General features: G+C 40.2%; 1 protein-coding gene across 1 annotated transcript in view; it reads right to left on the bottom strand.

The window, feature by feature from the left end:
- Positions 1–16,963: 16,963 nt before the first annotated feature.
- Positions 16,964–25,454, bottom strand: part of RAD18 (RAD18 E3 ubiquitin protein ligase) — a 120,023-nt gene continuing 111,532 nt past the window's right edge. Inside the window, exons 14-15 of the transcript XR_013760832.1 lie at positions 23,127–24,659; positions 16,964–17,151 (exon numbers count right to left, since the gene is read on the bottom strand). The gene's annotated coding sequence lies outside the window, so the exon portion shown is untranslated. The remainder of the gene's footprint in view (positions 17,152–23,126; positions 24,660–25,454) is intronic.

Here is a 25,454-nt window from a genome sequence, read left to right as displayed (position 1 = left end):
TGATCAGAGAAGAATCATTATGAGTGATTATATAATATGGAATTTGACAAAGGAATTGGGCCTTATGCAATTGTGTTAGTCAGCCTTCCATTACTATAACAAAATACATAAGATAATCAATTTATAAAGAGACATGTTTCATTTTGGCTGTAGTTTTGGAGGTTCCAGTCCACAATCAGATATACCTATGCTTTGGGGCCTATGGTGAGGCAGCACATCACGGTGGGGAGCCTGTGATGGAGCAAAGTTGTTCACCTCATGGTGGTCAGGAAGCAAAAGAGTGAGAGACTCCCCTTTGAGGACATGATCCCATGGACTAAAATTTCTTACTAGGCTATCTCCTAAAAGCTCTACCACTTCCCAACAGTGCCAAACTGGAAACTAAGCTTTTAACACATGTACCTTTGTGGGACATTCAAGATCCAAACCATAGCAGCAATTGTGTTAGGGAAGTTTATGCAAAGCTGTGGTCTGCTTCTGGTGGTGGGCCTGGAGGCATAATTCACCCAGGCTGGCAGTCAAGAGGGAAAGCTGGGCATGAAGTAGGAGAGTAAGGACAAATGAGAACCCAGATAGATGAAATGCAACCCAAGAGGACAAAGTGTGGCTGAATTCCTAAGAACAGAATCCTTGCCTATCTTTCACAACTGCCAACATTGGCGATGCAAATGCAACGGGGCTGTGCACACATCAGTACTAGGAGAGATGTAATGAGGAGAGGTGGTGGGAGCCATAGTAGTTGTGGGATTAGGTGCCACCTGTGCCAGAAAGGTAAGGCAGCATTATTCATTGCATTGGAGAAAATATGTGGGGGAGCAAGAAGTAGCATGTTGGTAAAACATTTGCATGCTGCAGTTTGGCAAATAAAACTAAATTCAAAGGCCTTTTCTCTCAGTGAGATTTCTAGGGGCCCAGTGGTGTAGGGCATGTCAATATATACTTTCAAAAGTGAAGGGTGAGTTGATGCATGTGACCCTGCCTACACAATGTGAAAGAAGCACAATGCCTACTGGGTCCCTTTCAATTTTGGAGGTAACACATCCTCATTTGGGTTACTCTGGTCCATTTACAAAGTAACCCAAAAAACTAATAGTTATGAGCAGGGCTTAGAGCAAGATAAAGTTCTGTATTTTGCAGGCTGCTCTGCCACTAAGGCCATATGATCCAGAAGGTCTAGAAGTATCAATGGCAAATAGAGATGGTATCTGAAGTGTAGCAATCTTATGGTGAATCACAGTGCAGGCCTTGAGGATTTTGGAGCAAAGCACTGCTATCATCCCTAGATAACTACTCCCCTTTTGAGAAACATCTCTCAGTCTACTACTTGGTTTCAACACTTAACCATGGACCACCAAGTTACCATGTGACCATAATTGTGTTATGAACTGAGTGTTATCTGACTCATGAAACTATACAGTTGGGTATGCACAGCAGTACTCCAGCATCAAATGGAAGTGGTTATATAAATGATCAGGTTCCAGCAAGATTTAAAGGCATAAGTAAGGTACAGGAAGAAGTGGGCTGAATTCTCATGAACTCCCCCTGCCCCCACCCATCCAACTCATGTTACACTGTCTTCTTTCCCAGTCTATACCAGTGGCTTCATAGAGAATCCTGTCATCAGTTGGCAGAAGAAAAGGCAGCCTAGTTTGCAGATGGTTCTGTATGATATGCAAGCGACACCCAAAGATGAAGCGCTACAAAGCTATAGCTCCTTTCTGGTGCATCGCTGAAGGAAATCTTCCCACTGGGCAGACTTTATAAAGCACCTGGATGTACACTTTGGAAGCATAAATGGAAAGACATATGACTATATACTGATTCTTTGCCTGTGGTCAATGGTTTGACTGGATGGTCAAGGACTTGAAAGGAAAATGATGGGGAAATTTGTTACAAGGAATTTGGGGTGAGGGTGGGAAATAAAAGTGAAAATATTTGTGTTCCATGTGAATGATCACCAAAAGGTGACCTTGGCAGAGGAGGATTTTAATAATCAAGAAACAGGATAATCTGTTCTGTGGATAACAGTCTTCTTCCTCAGTCACTTCCATCATTGCCCAATGGGCTCATGAACAAAGTGGCCATGGTGACCTGGATGAAGCTGACACATGAGCTTCTCAACACCCACTTCCACTCACTGAAGCCAACTTGGCTAAGTGCCCAATCAAGAAGAGAAAAGACCAGCTCTGATGGGCTACCATTCCCTAAGGTCATCAGTCAGTGACCTGGTGACAGACTGATTATACTGTATCATAATTAATTCCACCATGAGGGGACAGTACTTTCCTCTTAATTAGAATAGACCCTCGATATGGATTTGCCTTCTCTACATGCAACACTTGGGTCAGAAAAAAAAAAAAAATTGGGTGGATTTATAGAATGCTTTATCCACCACCATGGTATTCCACACAGTATTGCTTCTGATCAGGGAACTCACTTCATAGCAAAGAAGTGCAGCAGTGGGCACATGTTCATAGTATTCACTCATCTTACCATGTTTCCCACTATCCTGAAGCAGTTGGCTTGACACAATGGTAGAACGGCCTTTTGAAGAACCAGCTAACTGGCAATATCTTGTAAGCCTAGGCCAAGATCCTCTAGACGGCTGGGTATTCTCTGAATTAGCATTCAATTTATGGTGATACTCCTCTGACAGCCAGAATTCATGAGTCCAAGAATCAAAATTGAAAACAGGAATGGCACCACACACTAATACTAATTAGCAAAATTTTTGTTTCCTTACCTGTGACCATAGACTCTGCTGGCCTAGAGGTCTTAGATTCAGAGGAAGGAATGCTTCCATCAGGAGACACAACAATGATTCTGTTGAACTGGAAGTTCAGACCCAGACACCATGGGCTTTCTATGCCTCTGAATCAACAGGCAAGAAAGAAGTTACTGTGAGTTGGGTGATTGGTCCAGACTGCAAAGGGAAACTGGACTGCTGCTCCACAAAGGAAGTAGAGTAAATGTGGAATACAGGCAACACCCTAGGGCATCCCTGAGTATTACCATGCCTTGTGATTAAGATCAGTGGAAAACCTCAACAACCCAATAAAGGCACAGGACCACTAATGGTCCAGAGCCTTCAGGAATGAAGGTTAGGTCACCCCATCAGGTGAAGAATCATGACCAACTTCAATATTTTCTGAAGGTAAAGGGAAGACAGAATGGCTAGTGGAAAGAGGATAGTTTATAAATACCAGCTATGATCATGTGACCAACTATAAAAAAGGACTGTAACTGTCATGAGAATTTCCTCATTTTGCTACAAATGTGTATTATATTATTTGCTTTTATTATATTCAGTATTTATATTGTTATATCAACTAAATGTTTTATTTCCTCTAATTTTCTTATCAAGCAACATAAGATGTTTTGATTTCATGTGATAGTACTTAAATATTATTCATTTTATATCCTATATCCTAGTATTTAAATACTATGGATATCAAGGAGATAGACTATAGAGGATTTTACCACCTTTTCTGAGAGTTAGTATATTTTTTATTATATGCAAGATACTTGTATGTTTGATAGAATTATGACCTTGTCTTTATTAGGAGATTAAGTGATTTACAGAATTATTGTGAATGTCATGTAGACAAGATGGATTTGTAATGGTTAATTTTATGTGTCAACTTCATTGGACCACATGGATGCTCAGATATCAGGCTAAACATTATTTCTGGCTATGTCTGTGAGGGTGTTTCTGGAAAAGTTTAACATGTGAACTGGTAGAATGTGAGTGGGCAACACCCAACCCATTGGGCCCCCAAATAAAACCAAAAGATAAAGTTTTAATATTCTCCATCTGCCTGATAGATGGAACTGCCCTTGGACTGGGATTTATACCATTAAATCCCCTGATTTTCAGGACTTCAGTCAGACCAGAAGTTATAGCACTGGTTTTCCTGGATCTCCAGCTTGCAGATGGCAGACTATGGGACTTCTCAGCTTCCATAATCATGTGAGTCAATTTCTTAGAGGAAATCTCATAGAATATATACATATATTCTATTGGTTCTATTCCTCTGGAGAACTTTGACTAATAAACTCCTACCTGAAAAACAAATTTAAAAGCATTCAAAATACATGCAATGGCAATTTTAAAGAAACTAGCCATCAGACAATGAAGGACAATGATCCCTGAAAGTCAGGAAGCCAAGCAAGTGGGCAAACTTTTCAACTCCCCCAGCTCACCACCTTGAGTTTCCAGGTCATGGCTCAGGGATAGAACCCAGACAGGGCTTGATGGTGGCCCTGAGTTGAGCAGATGGAGCTGACAGTCCAGGGAGACCAAGACAGCTGGGGCTCAGAGAACAGAGACATGGAGAGAAGATTCCTGCACAGAGAGGAAACCCTTGGGACTTGCAGGTATCTTGTGTCTTCAAGAGAACACTGATTAGCATGTATGAGAAAACTACTAGAGGGAAAAAATCATTTGAAACAATTAGAGGTAAGTGTCTAGCATTCATACAGAGGTGGACACTGGCTATTTCCACAGTTGAACACAGACTGTCCCCAGCTGCCAGACTGTAAATCTCCAACATTCAGCAAGCATTCAGGAGGAGGAGAAAAGAATGGTGGAGAATAATTAGACCTAGACTGAGCTTTGTTATGGAAACATCAAAAAAAGTATTAAAAGCAAGACCCAAAAGATAAAAATTATTTACAAGTAACTCAACTGTGTCCCCAAACAAAAGTCATGATTATTTACAGGAATACAAAAGCATCCAGCACTTGACAAGGTGAAAATTGACATTGCTTGATATCTGATAAAAAAAAAATCAGCAAGTAGGCACAAAGTCAGAAAAATATAATACATAATATTCAAATCAATCCAATGAAACCAACCCAGCCCCATTTTTGCTGCTATAAAACCTCTTGTGAGTCTCAGGAGACTCTTGTCTCCTTTGAGCTGCACAAGACCAGAAACTATATTTTCAATCCAGCCTCTGAATCATCGAGAACCAGTTCCTTCCTTCTCTTTCTCTTTGAGTCAGGGTGACCCAGAGAGTCCAGGGAATCCTCTTATCAGGAAGATGGGCTGCACCAGCTCTCATTTCACAAGGGAGGGACACATGAGGAACCAAGCACTGCTAACAAAGAAGCCTGTGGTAGATTTTGTCCAGCTCAGGGAGTGCTCCAAGGCCCTGACCACCACCTTCACCCAGACTCAAACCTCTGGCCTCCACATGGCCTCCAGAGCAAAGGTCAAGTCTGACTGACTGGTGTGTTATGGTGTTAGACAAAGGAAGAACATCAGATGATTGAGCTGAAAGGCACTCAAGAAGCCTCTACCTCATCTTCCTTTGACCACTGAAGAAGCTGAAGTCTTTAGTGACTGTCACTTAAGGTCTCCTTCCATAAATCTGCTTCCATAACACACTGAGACACCTGTCTCCAAGTAGGCAACTTTCCCTCCAGCCTGAGATGAGTTAGCCAACCCCTTGGGGAGAAGGTAAAGATCTATATGTAGGACAGCCATGCAACCAATGTGGACAGAATGGACTCAGAGGGTCTACTTTTCACCTCCTGCAGATGCCCTCATGGGTCAGTGGTCTGAGGTCCTCTATGAGAAAAGTGGCCCTTTGCTGACCCAGTTCAAAAAAAGGAAGAAAAAGATGTCCAAGCCAGGAGGGCAGGGCTAGCACATCAGAGAGTAGTTGGGTCTCCTGCCAGGGTCGCCAGTTGTCTACAGGGGGCAATGGGGACTCCCAGAAGGACATTACACAGAGACCTCCTTGAGTCCCTTCAGGTTAGAATGATCAGTCTCCACGGGTGAGCCTAAGAGAGGGTAACCCCATGCTGGTATATCCTTATTGATCTTACACAGCTATCTCCCTCCACTAAAGACATCTTGCTTTATCTTGGGGCACAATTTTACTTAATGGGAGACAAGAGACATGGAATGCATTCATGCCATAGTAAGAATAGGAAGAATGCCAATGTCCCCAGTGAGTGCCTTGGCTCATGTGCCCATCAACAACCTAATTGTATTGCTCTCCTTGAATTTGTTCCAGTGTTATTTTAATAATCTGCCAACTTATTCATCTTTCTACAGGACCAAGTTCCTTATGGGTCAAGCCTGAGCCTTACACACCTTCAGATTCCCAGTGCTAGCAAAGGACACAGCTTTTATGAGGCCCCAGGTAAGGGTGGTGCTGAACTAAATGCTGGAGTCCAAACCCTGGTCTTCCATGTCCATGTCCAGTAGTTTCTATTCTACTGTCAGTTCCCTGGATGAGCAGAGATTAGGGGCTGGAATGGGTAGGTCTGAGGAGTGAATGCATATAGGTTGTAGTGATGTGGTATCTGCCCTACTAGGGTCCTGGCCTCCCCTTCAGGGGAAGTTTGGTAAAGGTTTAAGGCAAAGCTATAAGATGTGAAATGCCTGTGCCAGCTAGTCTATAGTTGCAAGACAGGCAACTCTAATGGCCACCAGTCTTTGGTCTGGGACTTTCCATTGATCCAACCAAAACTTTCTCAGCATGGCAGGCTGAGGATCTTCCTGCCCATACCTCCTCCTCCTTACTCTCTCACAAGTGTCCAAAAGTGGTCTACAGGTTCCCCCTGACTATTCCTGTTCCCCCCTCCTTTTTGTCCTTCATAGAAGCTCCCTTAATATATCTCTGGCCCCATTTAATTCTGTCTTGTCATCTGCCTGAGAACCTGCATTGACACAGAGGATGACACAGGGGCTTAGGGGGAGCAGCTGAGAGTATCAATGAGGCAGGGTGGGGTAGGTGGTGTGTCCAGAGACATCTGGGCATCCGTTCCATTCCTGATTCTGTAAAAAGAGGCCCAGAGTAGGCCACTTGGCTTCCTTGTCAAATTAATATGAACTTGGCTTCCTTGTCAGATTAATATGATTAGAAAGTAGGAGGTCCGAACTGGGTTTTAAAACAACCTACATTGTCCAAAGAGTAAGAGAAGTGATTTGGGCTGGCAGAGAAAAGAAAATGCTAATGACAAGTGCTGCCTGATAATTCATTCCGTCAAGGAAAGGACACAAACTTCCAGAGTTGCTAAAAAGACAGCAGACACATTAAGGTGACATTGACATGTGGCACCAATCAATTCTAAAAAGCCCCAACTCAGAGCAGATGGAAGTTAGCACCCTCATGGAGAAATGCAACTTGTATCTGAACTGAAATGGCTGCTGTCACTCCAACTCAAGTTCTTTACTCTTTCCCAGAGAGGGGCAAAAAGGGGCCCTGGGGGCTGCAACCTGAGCTTGGGGCAGAGTGGCTGACAGGAGGGTCAGGAAGGGCTGCCACCAAGAAAGCAAGGCCAGGGTCCAGAGTCAGAACTTGAAGGGAGTGACCTGAGGGCTCAGCTGCCTCCTGCCTGGGGACACTTTCCAAACTTCGTTCTTCTGACAGGTGACATGCTTGAGGAATGGAGACAATGACAGAACTGTTCACCTGTGACCATCAAATCCCACTGTTTTGGCTAAAATAAGACAATGCATTAAGAATAGCTACAGGAAACTGGAAACTCAAAACAAATGGATGTGAGTCAATGGGAACAATGCATTCCTCCAGTTCCCATTTTGCCTAAGCTAAAGAAAACTTAATTTGGGACTTAAATGCCTAGCTACCTCTGCTACTGTGTCTCTTTCCATCAGTTTTGGCCTTAATTTTCCATTGCTGCATTTTAGTACTCATTTTGTCAAGGACGATCTAAGAGTAGAAATGTTTAAATACAGAAGAATGCCACATTAAAGCTATGTCACTGTACCCCATCCTCACTCCTAGGATGGAAGGGGGGTGGGCAAAGAAAACTATTAATCATTTTCTTGGTAGTTATGGTTTACGGTCTAGGTTTAATTATCATACAGAAACTTCTCCTATGTGAGTGTAAGGTTCTGTTTCGTTTGGTCTATGTTGATTAACGTGAGCCCCATATCGTACAGTACATTCATGTCACCCTCTTTTTGGTAGCACAAACCCTAAGGACTGACAGTCTGGGCAGGGTCCAGGGATTTCTGTACTGTGCCAGATTAAGTGAGTAGGTGCTAAACAACACACATAGTGAGAAAAATCACATCCAGAAGTAATGGAAGTTGGAGGTTAAGAAGTCCCCAACACAGGGTCCTAGGCCCAGCCTCATAAATGATCAGGGCCAAGGGCAGGTTAAGAGGTACAATCCAAATGTAGATGCTGTCTCTAGTACCTATCTCTGCACAGGAAAGGAGCATATCCATTGTGCAACTGAGGTAGGCAGAGTAATGGCCCCCAAAGAAGGCCACATCCTAATCCCCAGAACCTAGGAATACATTAAGTCCATGGCAAAAGGAAATGAAGGCTGCAGATGGAATTAGGATGACCTTAAAATAGAGAGATTATCCTGGATGACCTGGGTGGGCCCAATTCAGTCACAGGGGTCCTAAAAAAGTGGAAGAGGGTGGTGATGTGAGGACTGAAACAATGGCTGCTGCCACCTTTGCAGGTGGAGGAAGCAGCCAGGAGTCTAGGAAGAAGCGCAGTCAATGGAAGGTGGAAAAGACAAGGGAACAGATTCTCTCCTACAGCATCTGGAAAGGATCACAGCCCTGCTGATACCTTGACTTTAGCCCAGTGAAACTCAAGTTGGACTTGTAACTCACAAAGCTGTGAGATAATAATACTCCTATTTTGTTTTAAGCCACTAAATTTATGGTAATTTCTTATGTCATAGAAATCTAAGACAATAATCATCACATACCCAATCATCTTCTCAAGGGACAAAACAGATGGGTATAAGAACACAAAGAAGTGAATTTGATAAAGCATAATGAAGAAAGTTTACACTAAAGGCAAAGCTCCATTTAGAATCAAACCAAGCACAGAATCTCAGAGGTGGTGGAGACCTGGAGAGAGCTCGTCTAACCTCCTCCCCATCAGCTTCACCCCTCAACAGTGCCACACAGCCGCTGTATAAACACTGGTGTGCTTGGATGCAGGCTCCCTCACTGTAGCTCTGCTTGTTAGATTTTCATACTAAGGTAAATTAAAGATTTTCATACTAAGGTGAATTCATAGCTCTGTAGCATCTGTCACTGGCTCTAGTTATATGTTTTTGAAATATTTAGAATATTTTCCTCACTGTTAGGTTATGAAGACAAGTACCATGTACATCTCCTATCTAAAGTTCCCACTCTTCTTTTTCATTGCTGTGACCAAAGGACCTAACAAGAACAGAGCGGGGGAAGATTATTTGGCTCACAGTTTAAGAGACCTCAGTTCACAGACATCCAATTCCACACCTCTAAGCCCAAGTTGAGGCAGAACACCATGGTGGAAGTGTGCAGCAGAGGAAAGCAGCTCTAGATAAGCAACAAGGAAACTAGGACCTCTGCTCACCAGGGACAAAATATAAACTTCAAAGGCATGCCCCCAGTGACCTGTCTTCTCCAGTCACATCTTATCTGCCTATAGTTGCCACCCAGTAATCCCTATTTGTGGAATAATGTCATTGATTAGTTTATATACCTCTTATAATCTAATATTTTTGCCTATAAACATTCTTACATTCACTCACACATGAGTTTTTGGTGATACCACATATCCTAATTTTGTTCTACTCTATTCTAGCATTTGTAAGGACAACCTAAATAGAGGGTTTTACAATCCAAGCCAGGTTCTGCCAGAGTCCTCTGTGGTTTGCCAGGTCTCTGCTCAGGAATGAGAAACCTCAGAAAAGATGGTGTCCTACAGTTAGAGCCTAAAAGTGCCTACAGACTTCCAAACACTCTTTCTTCTAAACATCCATTCTTTTCTGAAGACCTTCTAAGTTGTGGTCTTAGAACTCTCTGTTCCATATTTTTATTATGCAGATACATATTCATACCTATTTTTCTTATCTCAGATCCTAAGTTTCTGATTCAAAGGGACAGAACCTATGGGGTAATCATTTGGAAAGAAAAAGTGTGAACACAGATTTAAATCCAAGACATAAAATATCTCTAAAAAGATACAGTATTGGACCTTTGGGGACAATTTGGGACAATCTTTTAGGATCAATTAGAACAAACTGGCTACCTTCATGGACAGAACTCAATGGCTGGAAAATGGTGGTGGTGGCGAGACTTCTTACTATAGACTATTTTGTACTTTATGAATAATGAACCATGATAATGTATTGCTTAGAGAAATACTTTAAAATTTAATTAAAAGCATTATGATGATATTTTTACTCTTCTATAAAAGGCTAGCAATTACAACTGAACACTTAATAATAAAAATAATCTGATATTTATAATATGCATCTGGACTTTTCTCTGGAAAGTTGAAAGACAGGAACTGGTGGGCCCATTTTATAAACAAAAAATAAAAAAGGAAAATTTGGAGAATTAACTCCCATGAGCCATTAACAGTTCTTACAGAACTGTGGTAACCAACCATTCCAATGTCCAAATGAAATATCAGTTTTCATTCTCTTGGGAGAACCACTCTTCTCTCTGAACTGAGTATCCTCACCTGTAAAACAATGACAGGGCTAGTTAGGCTTTCAGATTTGTTTCAAGCCCCAACAGTTTATATGACGTCTTGAAATTAAGATCAAGAAAAACAGCTGGGTGTGGTGGTAAGTGCCTGTAATTCCAGTTACTCAGGAGGCTGAGGCAGAGGACTAAAAAGAAGTTCAAGACCAGACTGGGCAATTCAGGCAACAGGTCTCAAAAATAAAATAAGTAAATAAATAAATAATTTTAAAAAATCAAGGTAGCTAAAACATCTCAAGTCACTCCTTTTTTTTTCTCTCCATGATCACAATTGCCCTGATTCTTCAGACAACCCCTCATCTATCGACTGATGGGAATAAATCAATGTGCTCATAGCAGCAGTTTTGTATCCATAACAGAAATCTCTACTCTTCTTGTCACAAAATCTCCAGAGAAAGAGATGTCAGTGCTGAGCATTTCAATATGATATAGAGGCTGCAGGATAATCTATTAAACAAAAAGGAAAGCTATTAACAAAATCCTTGAAGGTACCCAGGAAGATGGAATAATTGCTTTTAGCATTTGGAGTTTCTTTGTCATCTTCAAAATGAAGATTTGTCTATATAATATGCAGGTCAACACATAGTTCAAAGCAAAATTAAGTTTAGGCTCAAAGAAATAAGACCCTAGGATGAGAAGTAAAAATAGAAAATAATTTCTATAGTTTAGATCCTCATTGACGGTCCTAGTAACATTTTTAGTTGGGAATGGGTGTGAATACTGGGAAAGTAACAAACTTCATAGAGGCAGAAGTACATATGGTGTTTGTGAGATTACAATAAAGATTACTTTACACGTAAGTGAGGATATATCCATATAACTGTTACTGACCCCTGATGTTTTGGAGTAAATGATGATCAGCTCACATAAATGATAAAACTGGTGCTATTTTCATGCAAATGAACCAAGCATTTTTAGAACAGCTGAACAGTGTAGTAGAATGGAAGACAGAAACTGCGGAGAGGAAGAAACTGCTTCAATGGGCCTTGACCCAAGATATCTTTGCTTCCTCAGCAAGACTGCTTCCATGTTGGCTTATGGCTCACACCCTGTGCTCAGATGCTGTTCAGAGCACTAAGAATACAGAAGGGAACACAACACAGGCAAGGTCTCTGGACTCATAGACCTCACACTCCAGTAGGGAAAAAGAGAGTCAAGAAATCTTTGTCTTTTAACAAATAGTTTTCAAATCTCTACAGTGTACCAGAAACTATTCTAGGTCTGGCAGACAGAGCAGTAAAAGTGACAGAGCCTCTCTGGTAACTTGGTAAGAGAAGACAATCAACAGGTGGACAAACACCTTCAGACAGTATATTCTGAGAAAGAAAAAAGTCTAGAGCAGATACTAACTTGGAGGAGTGAAGTGTTTTAGAAAGAGAAATACAGGAAGGCTGATATGAGAAGGTATGTTGGGGGCAATTCTAGGAATGATAAGAAGAAGACAGCCAGGTGAAGACCCTTGATATGTTAGAACAACTGTAGTAGATCTATACAGCTACAGTCCAGCAAGCTGAGGAAGAAGGAAAGCCACAAGCCAGAAAGGTAGATAAAGCCATAGGCCACTTAAGTCACAGTAAGATGGCTGCTAGGGGAGGAGTTATCTAGAGTGGGATAACTGTAGATAAAGACAAACTAGTTAGCAGGCTAGAATAGTGGCCTCAGTGAGATATAATTCTGGATTAAATTAATGTGGTAGCAGTGGAGGGGCTCAGGAGTGCACACAAAAAGGGGCAAATTGTGAAGGGTATTCCGAAAATCATGGTGAGATGGGATGTGGTGGGTAAAGATAATTCTCCAAAGGTAAGTATACAAATGACTAATAAACATACTAAAAGATGCTTAATATCACTAATCATTAAAGAAATGTAAATCAAAACCACAACGAAGTATCATCTCACACTCAAGACACTGGTCACCCATTTTCTTATCAAAAGATTAGAAAATAATGATTGAGGATGCAGAGAAATTGGAATGCTTATGCACTGTTGATGGTGATGTAGAATAATATGGCTCTATGGAAAATAGAACGACAGCTTCTCAAAAAACTAGAAATAAAGCAAACCAGCAATCCTATTTCTGGGTATATGCCCCAAACAACTGAAAGCAGGCTCTTGATATGATATTTGCATCTGCACACCCATGTTAATTGCAGGATTATTTACAATAGCCAAGAGGATGAAGCAACCCAAATGGTCCTCTATAGATACATGGATAAAAAACCAACACAGAATACACAAACAATGGAGTATTATTCCTCAAAATGAGAAGGAAATCCTGTCACATATTATAATGTAGATGAATGTGGGGATCATTATGTTAAGTACCAATCATAAAAAAACAGCAAAAAACCCCCACCAAATAGTGAATGATTTCATTTAAATGAAGTATTCCAAAGAGTCAAATTCTTGAAGATGACTTCTAAGTATAAGAAAATACTAAAATATTTTGGTTGAGGAAAGATAATATCAAATGCCAAAGGAAATTGTGAGACAAATCACTTGGCAGAACTTGCAAAACTGGTGGCAGACTGAATCCTTCAACCACCAAGAGGGTATAAAAAGGGTTGTGAAATATATGGGATTTCTTTGGAATGCACTGTTATTAAGTTCCATATCCTTCTCTTCCCAGAGCAAAGGTGTGGGGGTACTTGCCATTTCCTTCAAGTGAAGTGAGAAGGCCTGGAGCTCTATAAGAACTACTTATATAGTCATTTCCTGTAGACGTGGAGGGCAGGATAGACTTATGTCCAGTTCAAGAACCTAGAAATCTACAGCTGATCTAGCACTAGATCTAGTGCTGACACTAGACTCTGTATGGGTATTTAATCAGTGAAAATTAAAAATAACAAATAAAAATCCAGTTCCTCAGTTGCACTAGCATGTCAAGTGTTCAGCAGTTACATGTGACCAGTGGCTGCCATACTGGACAGCACATAGAACATTTCTGCCACTACATAACATTCTAACGGACAACAGTGATCTAGAAGGTAAAAGACAAGTTGGTGGACTGATTTGATGCCAGAGCAAAGGAGGGTTAGGAGGGTTGCTATGCTGGGATTGACCTTCATTCCAGAGTTTGTTAGGGTAAAGAATGAATTCAGGGTTTTGTGCATACAAATGCATACAGACTATCTGAGAAAGCTGACCTGGAATCAGTTTAAGTTCTCAAGAGAATTGGCCAGAGAAGTAATGGGTCCTCCAACAAAATCTGTGTGAAAGGCACCAGAGGACACCAAGCAGAGAGGGGAGGTACAAACACTGAAATTTGCCCAGTGGGACCTCTGAGGAACCAGGAGGGTCAACATGAATTATCTGTCAGGTCCAGTGGGTGAACCATCTGACAAAAGCACTAGTCAGGAAAGATTCCCTGCGCCCCTTCTCCTCCCTCTCTTCACTCCTTGAACCAGTTGCCAGATGGTAGAGGATGGGTAACAAAATAAAGCAGGGTAGGGTGAGAGGAACTCAAGGAACTTGGCTCTTCTACAAACCCACTGCAAGAAGCTAGTCTATAGCAAGCTCCAACTGAGGTAGGGAATATACTTAACTATACACCAAGTTCAAGGTCAGAATTTTATTACATGAGACTAGAAGCTGTAACTCTGGACTACAACCTCAACTTGTAATGGGAGTTATGTCCCAATAAACCCACCATCACTTGAAAATATAAAATGAAAAAATATTAAATACACTTAACCTATCAAACACAGTGTTTAGTAACATAGTACACTATACAATGTCATTGTTCTTGCCACTCCCCTTGACAGCATGGCTGACTAGGAACTGTAGCCATCCAACATTCCCAGAGAGGATCATACCACACATGGCTAGCCTAGAAGAAGATCAAAAGTCAAATTCAAAAAATGGTTTCTACTTTTGCATCATCATAAAATTTAAAAGTCATAAATTAAACCATCATAAGTCAGGGACCATCTATATAGAATATTTCTTTTTTATTACTTAAGCATAATCAGGAAAGTCATGGGACCATAGGAAATATTTCATCCAAAGTGGAGAATACTCTGTACACATATTAAAGGGCTGTAAAGAAATTGAAACAAAAACTTCCAAATTTACCCCCAAAATTTGTTCAATGACTCATCACTTGGTTTTAACCTAAGCAACTATGTGAATGGGGGCTTGACAGGCTAAAATGGGGAAGATCTGGGGAACACAGACTTGGGAATAGGGAGAGGAAATCAAGAGTTCTGTTTAGAACATGTCAAGTTTGGGAGGCCTCTCAGCCAAGTGGATATATCAAGTAAGCCACTGTCAAAGTCAGGAGAGAGGAATAATATTGAGAATCATTAATTATTATAGAGAGAGAATTCAAGGTCAAGTGACTAACTGAAATCAACTGTTAGAGAAAAAACATAGCTAGAGAAGGAAAGAGGGTTGAAGGCTAGGTTCTGGGGCACTTCTACATTTAAGGTTATAATATACTCTAGAATGTTCCCCAAAGACCCATGTGTTAAAGGCTTGGTCCCAGCAAGGTGATACTGGGAGGAGGTGGAACCTTTAAGAGGTGGGGCCTAGTAGGAGGTCTTCCAGTCATGGGAGCATGCCCTTAAAGGAGACTGTGGAACACTGGCTACTTCTTTACCTCTCTTTTTCTCATCTCAGTCATGAGGAGACTCGTTTTTCTCTGCCACATGCTCCTTGCTATGATGTGCTGCCTTGCCATAGGCCCAAAAGCAATAGGACTACTCAAGCATAGGTCTGACTGAGACCTCCAAAACTGTGAGCCAGAATAAATCTTCTCTTTTTATAAATAGATTATCTCTGGTACTTGTTATAGTGATGGAAAACTGACACAGAAGTCAAAGAATGAAGCTACAGAGAATGACAATGAGAAAGGGCAGTTCATGAGGTAGGAGGGAAAGCAGGAGGACCTGGCAAGCATGGGAGAGGGAAGAGGCAAGGAATGGCTATGATGGGCCATGGAAACTAAAGTGGATAATAAGGAAGTCAGGATATGTTGGGGTAGGAAGAATGGATAGTGAAAAGGTGGTAAGGTTAAAGCAATGAAGGTCTCGGTGTGGGGGTTGGGGGTGGGTGTCAAAGAATTGATGATGTGGGAACATCTAGGTAAAGAGGAAGTCAGAGTGGGAAAACTGAAATTGAGCTTCAGTAGCAGTACAGGCAATCAAAGGCAGACTAGGGGAGCTGGGTGGCAAAGGTGAGATGGGGAAACAATTATTAGAAGCAATCAGTATCAGGTGTTCTGAGGTGATGGGAGTGTTGAATGGATCACTGAACAGCAGACTAAAGATTCAAACCCTTCCTCATCCCCTCTTGGGACTACACTTCCTTACCTAAGAAGGCTTGAGGAGTCTGAAGCTGGGAAGTTGCCCTTGCCCTCAAAAACCACATGTCTAGAATCTCAAGCCCAGATGGCCTCTCCTTGGGAACAAGAAAGGAAGACAGACTGCCTTATGTGAAGATGCTAATGGGTCCTCAGGCTCTTAACCACAGAAGACAGCAGTCACCCACTGGAGGCCTTTCCTTCCTGTCCCATCAGCTGGAGTACTGAGTTTCCAACCCTGTTTTCAGGTCATCCAAAACACACTCTAAGTCTTACACCCTCACTAAAACCTATTTTCCAACCTGTTAAATGTGGGAACTGAACTGGATAGACAGCTAAGGTTTCTTCCAGTTCTAGTTCAAATGCCCTATTTCACTAAAGGAAGCAGAGGTCTAGGGAGGGAAAGTAACCCACTCCCAAAACTGAATCAGTCACACAGTAAGTTGTTTGGACAGGAAGTGCTTCTTTTTCATACACGTTATCATGTCCTAACACAGTATCATTCAATGAACATTCATGTAATGAAAACCCAAAATGGGGTGAGGGAGAAGCACATCAAAGATGGCAGCATTTGGTCTGGTATTCTTTAGGGAAAGGACCACACCAAGAGGAAAGAAGAGGAAACAAAGGGGAGAATGGCAGACCATCGAATCAAATTCTAGCACAACGGGCCTTAGACTTTCCAGGGACAATCAATCCTCTCCTCCCTGTCCCTGAAATGGGAGTAAGCTGTGATCACGCCATGTCTCTGGCATTCGCTCTATTCCCTTCATAGGAATTAATCCATGTCCTAGTCTCTCACAGCAAGTTTTCTCTAATTGAGAGTGAAAAGAAAAGAATATGCATGGCTAGTTCTAATCATTACTATGCTTAATTAGCTTTGGTATCTTTCCTGCTTTTTGTTTCTGCATGGTTATGCTTCTTGTACACTACATGAAGTTAGATTGTGGATTTTCTAAAATCCAATCTGAGAAACCCTATCACATATGCTGGTTGTATGTTGTGGGAATATGTTTTAACTTTTGCCTTAGTCTCCATATTTATAAGACATATGGCTGTTGTAATGAGTAAATGAGCTCACACTGATGAAGTCCTTAATCCTGGCATGTACCACACACTTGATAAATGTTAGCCATTATTAAGAACTGAGTTTAATCACTTATGTTTATTATGGATATATTTGAGCTTGTTTTGTTTTCTACTGACCATGCCTTTTCTTAGTTGTTGTTCTATCTTTTCTGCCTCACCGTAGTTTAACTTTTCCCATTTTCAGACTTGGAGAACCACACACTGTATTTATTAAGGCTTACCCTTGAATTTTTTAAATGATCCTTGTCTTAGGGTGTAAAGTGGGTCCATGCCTGCAAAACAATGCCAAGGGTTTCTGAATATGCCAACTTCCTAATCACCCTCTCCAGGTCCTACATTATCATTTTACTTCTACCTTATTTTACTACCCTCTTCCCATCTCCCCAGGCTAAATTAACCTAAAACTTGCCAATGTTTTGACTAACTGCTTTGCTCATAACTGGTTGTGCACCCTATTTCTTTCTTCTAGGTTCTGTTTCATTCTTACTTCAGAGCCTCCTTTAGTAAGCACATCACAACAGAGGGAAGTCTGGATCTCACAACATACTGTCTTGCATGGAGGATAAGCTAGTTTAAATAGCACTATTCCACAATCCATTACTACCATACTCTCTTACTTTGCTAGAAAATCAAAACCAGGGAAAAAAGCCCTAGATGGGGCATGACTTTTTAAAAAACTAATTCAACTATTTTCCACTTCTGGTCAAGCAATGGTCTTCACTAATCTTGAACAGACATATGCAAACATGTCTCTATAAAGCCTCTTTTTCTATACCTCTGTGACAAGGTGGGTAAGAAGAGTCTCTGAACAGATCAAATGGCAGCATTAAGCTAAGCTACCACAGATCCAATCTTAGCCCTACTGTTCCTTAAATTTTTAATGGAAGTCAATATCATGTGAAAAACTAAATTGCTCTATGTAGATGTCATGCTTTCAGAAATTTAATATTTATGCTACCAAAATGTTTTCAGCAGATATACTTTAACATTTAAAAGTTAATATTAGGGGCTTGGGCTACAGCTCAGTGGAAGAGCCTAGCATGTGTGAAGTACTGGGTTTGATCCTCAGAACCACAGAAAAATAAATATATATAAAAAAAAAGGTATTGTATCCGTTTACAACTAAAAAATATATAAAGTTAATATTAAAATGGTACCTTGGGGCTGGGGAGATAGCTCAGTTGGTAGAGCGCTTGCCTTGCAACAAGTGCAAGGCCCTGAATTCAAACCCCAGCACCGCAAAAAAAAAAAAAAAAAAAAAAAATGGTACCATGGAGACTGACCTCAGACCGCCAGTGGAGCGCCAGTTGCCTGCTGTTACCTGGAAGTTCACTGTCATAGTACCTGCAGGTTTGGTTACAAATGGGTGCTGCCATTTTGAGAAAACAGCCAGGAACTATAGAACCCCTGTCCTGACTGACTAAGCCCCACCTTCAGGACCCCTCAGCCCAACCGACCACTCCCTGCCTCTGGGGCCTTCAGACCAACCGACTGCTCCCCACTGCCAGGACCCTCAGACTGACTGACTGTGCCCTACCACCAGGAACCCCAGACAAACTGACTGCACCCTGCCTCCAGGACTTCCAGTCAACCATGCCCATACCCCTGAGCTGCAGCTCCCCATCTGCCAACAATTTTGGAAGCCAGAGCAGCCATCTTGGATACTCCTGGAAGCCGTATCTCCCATCCTTAGGTGGGGCAAATATCATCCTGAAATGCCTGCTGGAGACTGGAAGCTCATTGTCAGAAAAGGATATGGAAACCTATAGGGTCACTATAAACCCGTAGGGGGGAAACTGCAATACCCAAGATCTTCACTGGTAGAGGGGAAGATAAAGGAACAACATGAAAAAACAAGGGAAGAAAATGATCCAAACAAACCTAGTTCTATATTAATAGAATCCAGTGACAGTATGGTAGAAGAAATGTCAGGAGTTCAGAATATACATAATAAAATGATTCGTGAAGCAAAGGATGAGATTAAGAGAACAAATGCAGGCAATGAATGATCACTCCAATAAGCAGTTGAAAGAGCAACTGCAGGAAGCAAAAGATCATTTCAACAAAGAGAGAGAGATTCTCAAAAATAAAAAACCAAACAGAAATCCTTGAAATGAAGGAGACAATAAACCAAATAAAAAACTCAATGGAAAGTATCACCAACAGATTAGACCACTTGAAAGACAGAACCTCAGACAATGAAGACAAAATATTTAATCTTGAAAATAAAGTGGCCCAAACAGAGAAGATGGTAAGAAATCATGAACATAACCTCCAAGAACTATGGGACATCATGAAAAGACCAAATTTAAGAATTAATGGGATTGAGGAAGGCACAGAGATACAAACCAAAGGAATGAACAACCTAGTCAATGAAATAATATCAAAAAATTCCCAAACCTGAAGAATGAAATAGAAAATCAAATACAAGAGGCTCACAGAACACCAAATGCACAAAAATCACAACAGATCCACACCGAGGCACATTATAATGAAAATGCCTAACATACAAAATAAAGATAGGATTTTGAAGGCTTCGAGAGAAAAGCATCAGATTACATATAGGGGAAAACTAATACAGATATCAGCAGATTTCTCAGCCCAGACTCTAAAAGCTAGAAGGGCCTGGAACAACATATTTCAAGCTCTGAAAGAACATGGTTGCCAACCAAGAATGCTATACCCAGCAAAACTAACCTTCAGATTTGAAGACGAAATAAAATCCTTCCATGATAAACAAAAGTTAAAAGAATGTACGAACAGAAAGCCTGCGCTACAGAATATTCTCAACAACATATTCCATGAGGAGGAAATGAGAAACAACAATGTAGGTCAAATGTAGGTCAGCAAAGGGAGGAACTACCTTAAAGGAAAAATCAATCAAAGGAGAAACCAAGTCAAGTTAAAAACCAAAAATAAGCCCAAATGACTGAGAATACAAATCATATCTCAATAGTAACCCTGAATGTTAATGGCCTAAACTCATCAATCAAAAGACATAGACTGCAGACTGGATTAAAAAGAAAGACCCAATAATATGCTGCCTTCAAGAGACTCATCTCATAGATATGGACATCCACAGACTAAAGATGAAAGGATGGGAAAAAACCTACCATGCACACAGATTAAGTAAAAAAGCAAGAGTTTCCATACTTATTTCAGATAAAATGGACTTCAAGCCAAAGTTAGTCAGAAGGGATAAAGAAGGACATTTCATACTGCTTAAGGGAACCATAAATCAGGAAGACATAACAATTGTAAATATTTATGCCCCAAACAACAGTGCTTCCATGTACATCAAAAAAATCCTTCTCAATGCCAGGAGTCAAATAGACCACAACACAATAATTCTGGGTGACTTTAACACACTGCTGTCACCACTGCATAGATCTTCCAAACAAAAACTAAACAAAGAAACCACAGAACTCAATAACACAATCCATAACTTAGATTAACAGACATATATAGAATATTTCATCCATCAATGAGCTAATTCACTTTCTTCTCAGCAACACATGGAACCTTCTCAAAAATAGACCATATGTTATGCCACGAAGCAGCCCTTAGTAAATGCAAAAAAAATAGAGATACTGCCTTGTGTTCTATCAGATCATAATGGAATGAAATTAGAAATCAATGACAAATGAAAAACAGAAATTACTCCAACACCTGGAGACTACATAATATGCTATTGAATGAAGCACGGATAACAGAAAACACTAGGGAGGAGATGAAAAAATTATTAGAGGTAAATGAGAACAATGATACAACATATCAAAATCTCTGGAACACTATGAAATCCTTAACAAAATCTTGGCAAACCCCATCCAAAAACATATTTAGTGCACCACAATCAAGTGGGGTTCATCCTGGGAATGCAAGGTTGGTTCAACATCCGTAAATCAATAAATGTAATCCATCATATCAATAGACTTAAGGATAAGAATCATATGGTTATTTCAATTAACATAGAAAAAGTGTTCGACAAATACGACACCACTTTATGCTCAAAACACCAGAGAAAATAGGGATAGCAGGAACATACCTCAACATTGTAAACGCTATTTATGCTAAGCCCATGGCCAACATCATTCTTAATGGAGAAAAACTGAAAGCATTCCCTTTATAAACTGGAATAAGACAAGGATGCCCTGTTTCACCACTTCGTCCTTGAAATACTAGCCAGAGCAATTAGACAGACTAAAGAAATTAAAGCGATACAAATAGGAAAAGAGGAACTCAAGCTGTCACTATTTGCTGATGATATGATTCTCTATTTAGAGGATCCAGACTCCACCAGAAAACTTCTAGACCTCATAAATGAATTCAGCAAAATAGCAGGTTATAAAATCAACACACATACTAAAGCATTTTTATATATAAGCGATGAACCATCTGAAAGGGAAATGAGGAAAACAACTCTATTTGCAATAGTCTCATAAAAAATAAAATATTTGGGAATCAATCTAACCAAAGAGGTGAAAGATCTCTACAATGAAAACTACAAAACATTAAAGAAAGAAATTGAAGAAGACCTTAGAAGATGGAAAGATCTCCCAAGTTCTTGGACAGGCAGAATTAATATTACCAAAATGGCCATACTCCAAAGGTGCTATACAGATTTAACGCAATTCCAATTAAAATCCCTATGATATTTCTCATAGAAACAGAAAAAGCAATCATGAAATTCATCTGTAAGAACAAAAGACCCAGAATAGCCAAAGCAATCCTGGGCAGGAAGAGTGATACAAGAGGTATCAAAATACCAGGCCTTAAACTCTACTATAGAGCAATAGTAATAAAAACGGCATGATATTGGCACCAAAATAGACAGGTAGATCAATGGCACAGGATAGAAGACATGGAAACATACCCACATAAGTACAGTTATCTCATACTAGACAAAGATGCCAAAACCTTACAATGGAGAAAAAAGCCTCTTCAACAAATGGTGCTGGCAAAGCTGGAAATCCATATGCAGTAAAATGAAATTAAATTCCTATCTCTCACCCTGTACAAAACTCAACTCAAAATGGATCAAGGATCTAGGAATTAGACCTGAGACCCTTCACCAAATAGAAGAAACAGTAGGCCCAAATCTCCATCATGTTGGCTTAGGACCAGACTTCCTTAACAAGACCCCCACAGCACAAGAAATAAAAGCAAGAATCAATAAATGGGATAGATTCAAACTAAAAAGTCTTTTTTTTTCTCAGCATAGGAAACAATCAATAATGTGAAAAGAGAGCCTACAGAGTGGGAGAAAATCTCTTCCACACACACTTCAGAGCACTCATCTTCAAAGTTTAAAAAGAACTTAAAAAACTTTACACCCAAAATACAAAGAACCCAATCAATAAATGGGTTAAGGAACTGGGCAGACACTTCACAGAAGATACACAGGTGATCAACAAATACATGAAAAAGTACTCATCATCCCTAGTAATTAGAGAAATGAAAATTAAAACCACCCTAAGATTTCATCTAACTCCAATAAGAATGGCTATTATCAAGAACACAAGCAATAATAAGTGTTGCGTGCATGTGGGGAAAAAGGTACACTCATACATTGCTGGTGTATTTGCAAATTGGTGCAGCCACTCTGGAAAGCAGTATGGAGATTCCTCAGAAAACTTGGAATGGACCCACCATTTGACCCAGCTATCCCACTCCTCAGTATATACCCAAAGGACTTAAAATCAGCATACTACAGTGATGCAACTACATCAATGTTCATAGCAGCTCAATTCACAATAGCTAGATTGTGGAACCAACCTAGATGCCCTTCAACTGACGAATGGATAAAGAAACTGTGATATATATACACAATGGAATATTACTCAGCCATGAAGAAAAATAAAATTATGGCATTCGCTGGTAAATGGATGAAGTTGGAAAATATGATGCTAAGTGAAATAGGCCAAGCCCAAAAAACCAAAGGCCGAATGTTTTCTCTGATAAGTGCATGGCAATAAATAATGAGGCGGGGTGGCAAGGGGAATAGAAGAATGAAGGAACTTTGGATGGTGCAGAGGATGGTGTAGGGGTGGAAGTGGGTGGAAGACAGAAAGATAGTAGAATAAAACGGACAGTATTACCCTATGTATATGTATGATTACATGAATGGTGTGAATCTATATTGTGTACAACCATAGAAATGAAAAGTTGTACTCCATTTGTGTACAATGAATCAAAATGCAGTCTTTAAAAATAAAAAAGATTTTAATAAAAAAAAAAAAAATGGTACCATGGGCTGGGAAAGTGGCTCAGTGGCAGGTGCTTGCCTGGCATGCACGACACCTTGGGTTCCATCCTCAGCAATGCAAAAAAATTAAAAATAAACCAAAATAGTTACATTTAATAAAGAATTTAAGGTTACCTGGAAGTACATTTAGCAATTAAGACTGCTATTAGTCATGGAAAAGTCAGGGCTACCAAAATCCTGATGTTACACAAAAGATACGTGACCCAGTGTTTATGTGATCCAAACAAATAAACAATGCCAGGTAGATGCCTAGTGTTTCAACTGTATGCCTGTGCAGCTCCAAAGCTGTGATATGGGAAAAAATTTGCTTGCTGCCCACCTGGCTCCCATTCAGGAAAAGACATTCATAACAGAATGTCAACTTTGCTTGCTGCTTATTAATCTGGCATTTGAACCAGCTGGGCTTCTCTGGCCAGCATTACAATAACATCAGCTCTAGAATTTTGCCAGAGAAATGTATCCAGCTGCTATTCAGAACCTGAGGTAAAATATAATAAAAATGTTTTCTAGCTTTTCCCCTCAGAGATCTTCATCACAAAGACTATCACATTAGAATACCAATGTCTTTGTTTGCTTATAACTCTATAGAGGTATAAGCAAACTCTCTGATTAGTCCCCTTTAATTCTCGACCTCAGCTTTGACAGTTAATAGCAGCAGTCATATGAAAACTTTTGTGACTGCTGTAAAATTCTCACTGAGGAGCTCCAATGTTTTATAACATCTGTTATTTTTAAAACCACAAAACAAACTTCCTATAGAGTTTAATATTATGGGGTCTCTAATTTTAAGAAATCCAATTGCAGATTTTATTAAAAGCCAATGTCCCATTAATTCCATTTCTGGAAACCTAAACTAAGGAAGTTACCACACATTAAAAAAAAATTATATGCACCATGAGGTCAATTTCAAACTAGTCATAATTAGAAAAAAACTGGAAGTAACCTCCATGTCCAAGGACAGGACAATGCTTATGCAAAATGTGGCACATGATACAGTTGGACTGTTAGACAATCATTGAAAAGCACTGACAGGCACTGTGAAATTTGTGACAATGAAAGCACTATGTGTGTGTGGAGGTGGTCTTGGATAAGTCACATGCTTTCATTAATGCCATATACCTTTTCTTTGTTGCACTTGTTGGTTAATTTGTATAACTATTTGGTTCATGTTTGTCTCCCCTTCTGGTCTACAAGTTGCATCAGGGCAGGGTCTCTTTGTTTTATGCATTACTTGACATATAGTCCTAACAGTAGAGGGAATGAAGGTGAAGTAGGGAAAGGAGAGAGAGAAGACAGAAGACACATTTTTTACAAGGAACATTATGGGCCCAGGTCACACACACTATCAGCTGGGAGAGTGTACTCTCCTGGTGTCCACACAGCACACAGAGGCCAACAGGATATAGGGACCAGAAGCAAGACCCTGTCAGTTTGCATCCCAAGTAGCAAACTGGCGTTGGCATCCTAGGCAAAGCAGGACTCTCCAACCAGACCAGCTGTAGTACCTAAAGAACCCTAAAGGGGGAATATAAAGCCAAGAACATGGATTTTAATGCTCATGTGATCACATGACTATTCTTATGGACATGTGAGAAACATTTAGACCAAAGTCAAAGAAGGTTGATCAAAATGCTAGTGAATTCAATGATTGTGACTTTCCCCTAATAGTCACAATTAATTACTTTTATAATTAAAATAAGTAGGAAAAAGTGTCTCATTTGAAAGAATTGCTATTTTCTTCTACAAGATGCTAAGAATTTTGAAATCTGCTATTTCTGCCTTTTCCTTGGTTCTAAGGGCACCAGAGTCAAGAAAAGTGTTCAAAAAAAGAAAAGTGGTTCAAGTGCAGTAGTCTGGGCAATTCTTCTCTATGGGGCCGAGAGGCACATTTTTTAAAAAATCCTGCACAAAGCCTTCTCTATTTCATCTACCTTTGACAATAAATTTTTGCCATATGATTCCATTTTTGAAGGCATGCCACCCCAAACTACAGGATCTTAGGGATATGAATTCTTTTTAAATCTAGACCAGTGACTCTCAGTGTGGGATAGGAGAGAAAAGGAGATTAGGAGGTGAAACAATGCCTGACACATTGGACCATGTGGATGTCCTTTTCCATAATCTTCACAGTAGGTCATTAGCAACCACCCAAACCTTAGCATTGCTGTCACTATGAGTCAATATAACTTAAAGCAGCTGTTCTGCCCTTGAGAAGAGTTAGGCGGTAAAAACAATAAATAGCCAGTGAATTTCTGGTAAATTTGGTAAAGATTAGATTTTCATTAAAAGTCAAATTTCAGTTAGAAGCTC

Source organism: Sciurus vulgaris, assembly GCF_902686455.1.
Source record: "Sciurus vulgaris genome assembly, chromosome: 19".
NCBI classification, from domain to species: Eukaryota; Metazoa; Chordata; class Mammalia; order Rodentia; family Sciuridae; genus Sciurus; species Sciurus vulgaris.
The sequence above is the reverse complement of the archived record's forward strand: the minus strand, read 5'-3'. Positions and strand labels throughout refer to the sequence as shown.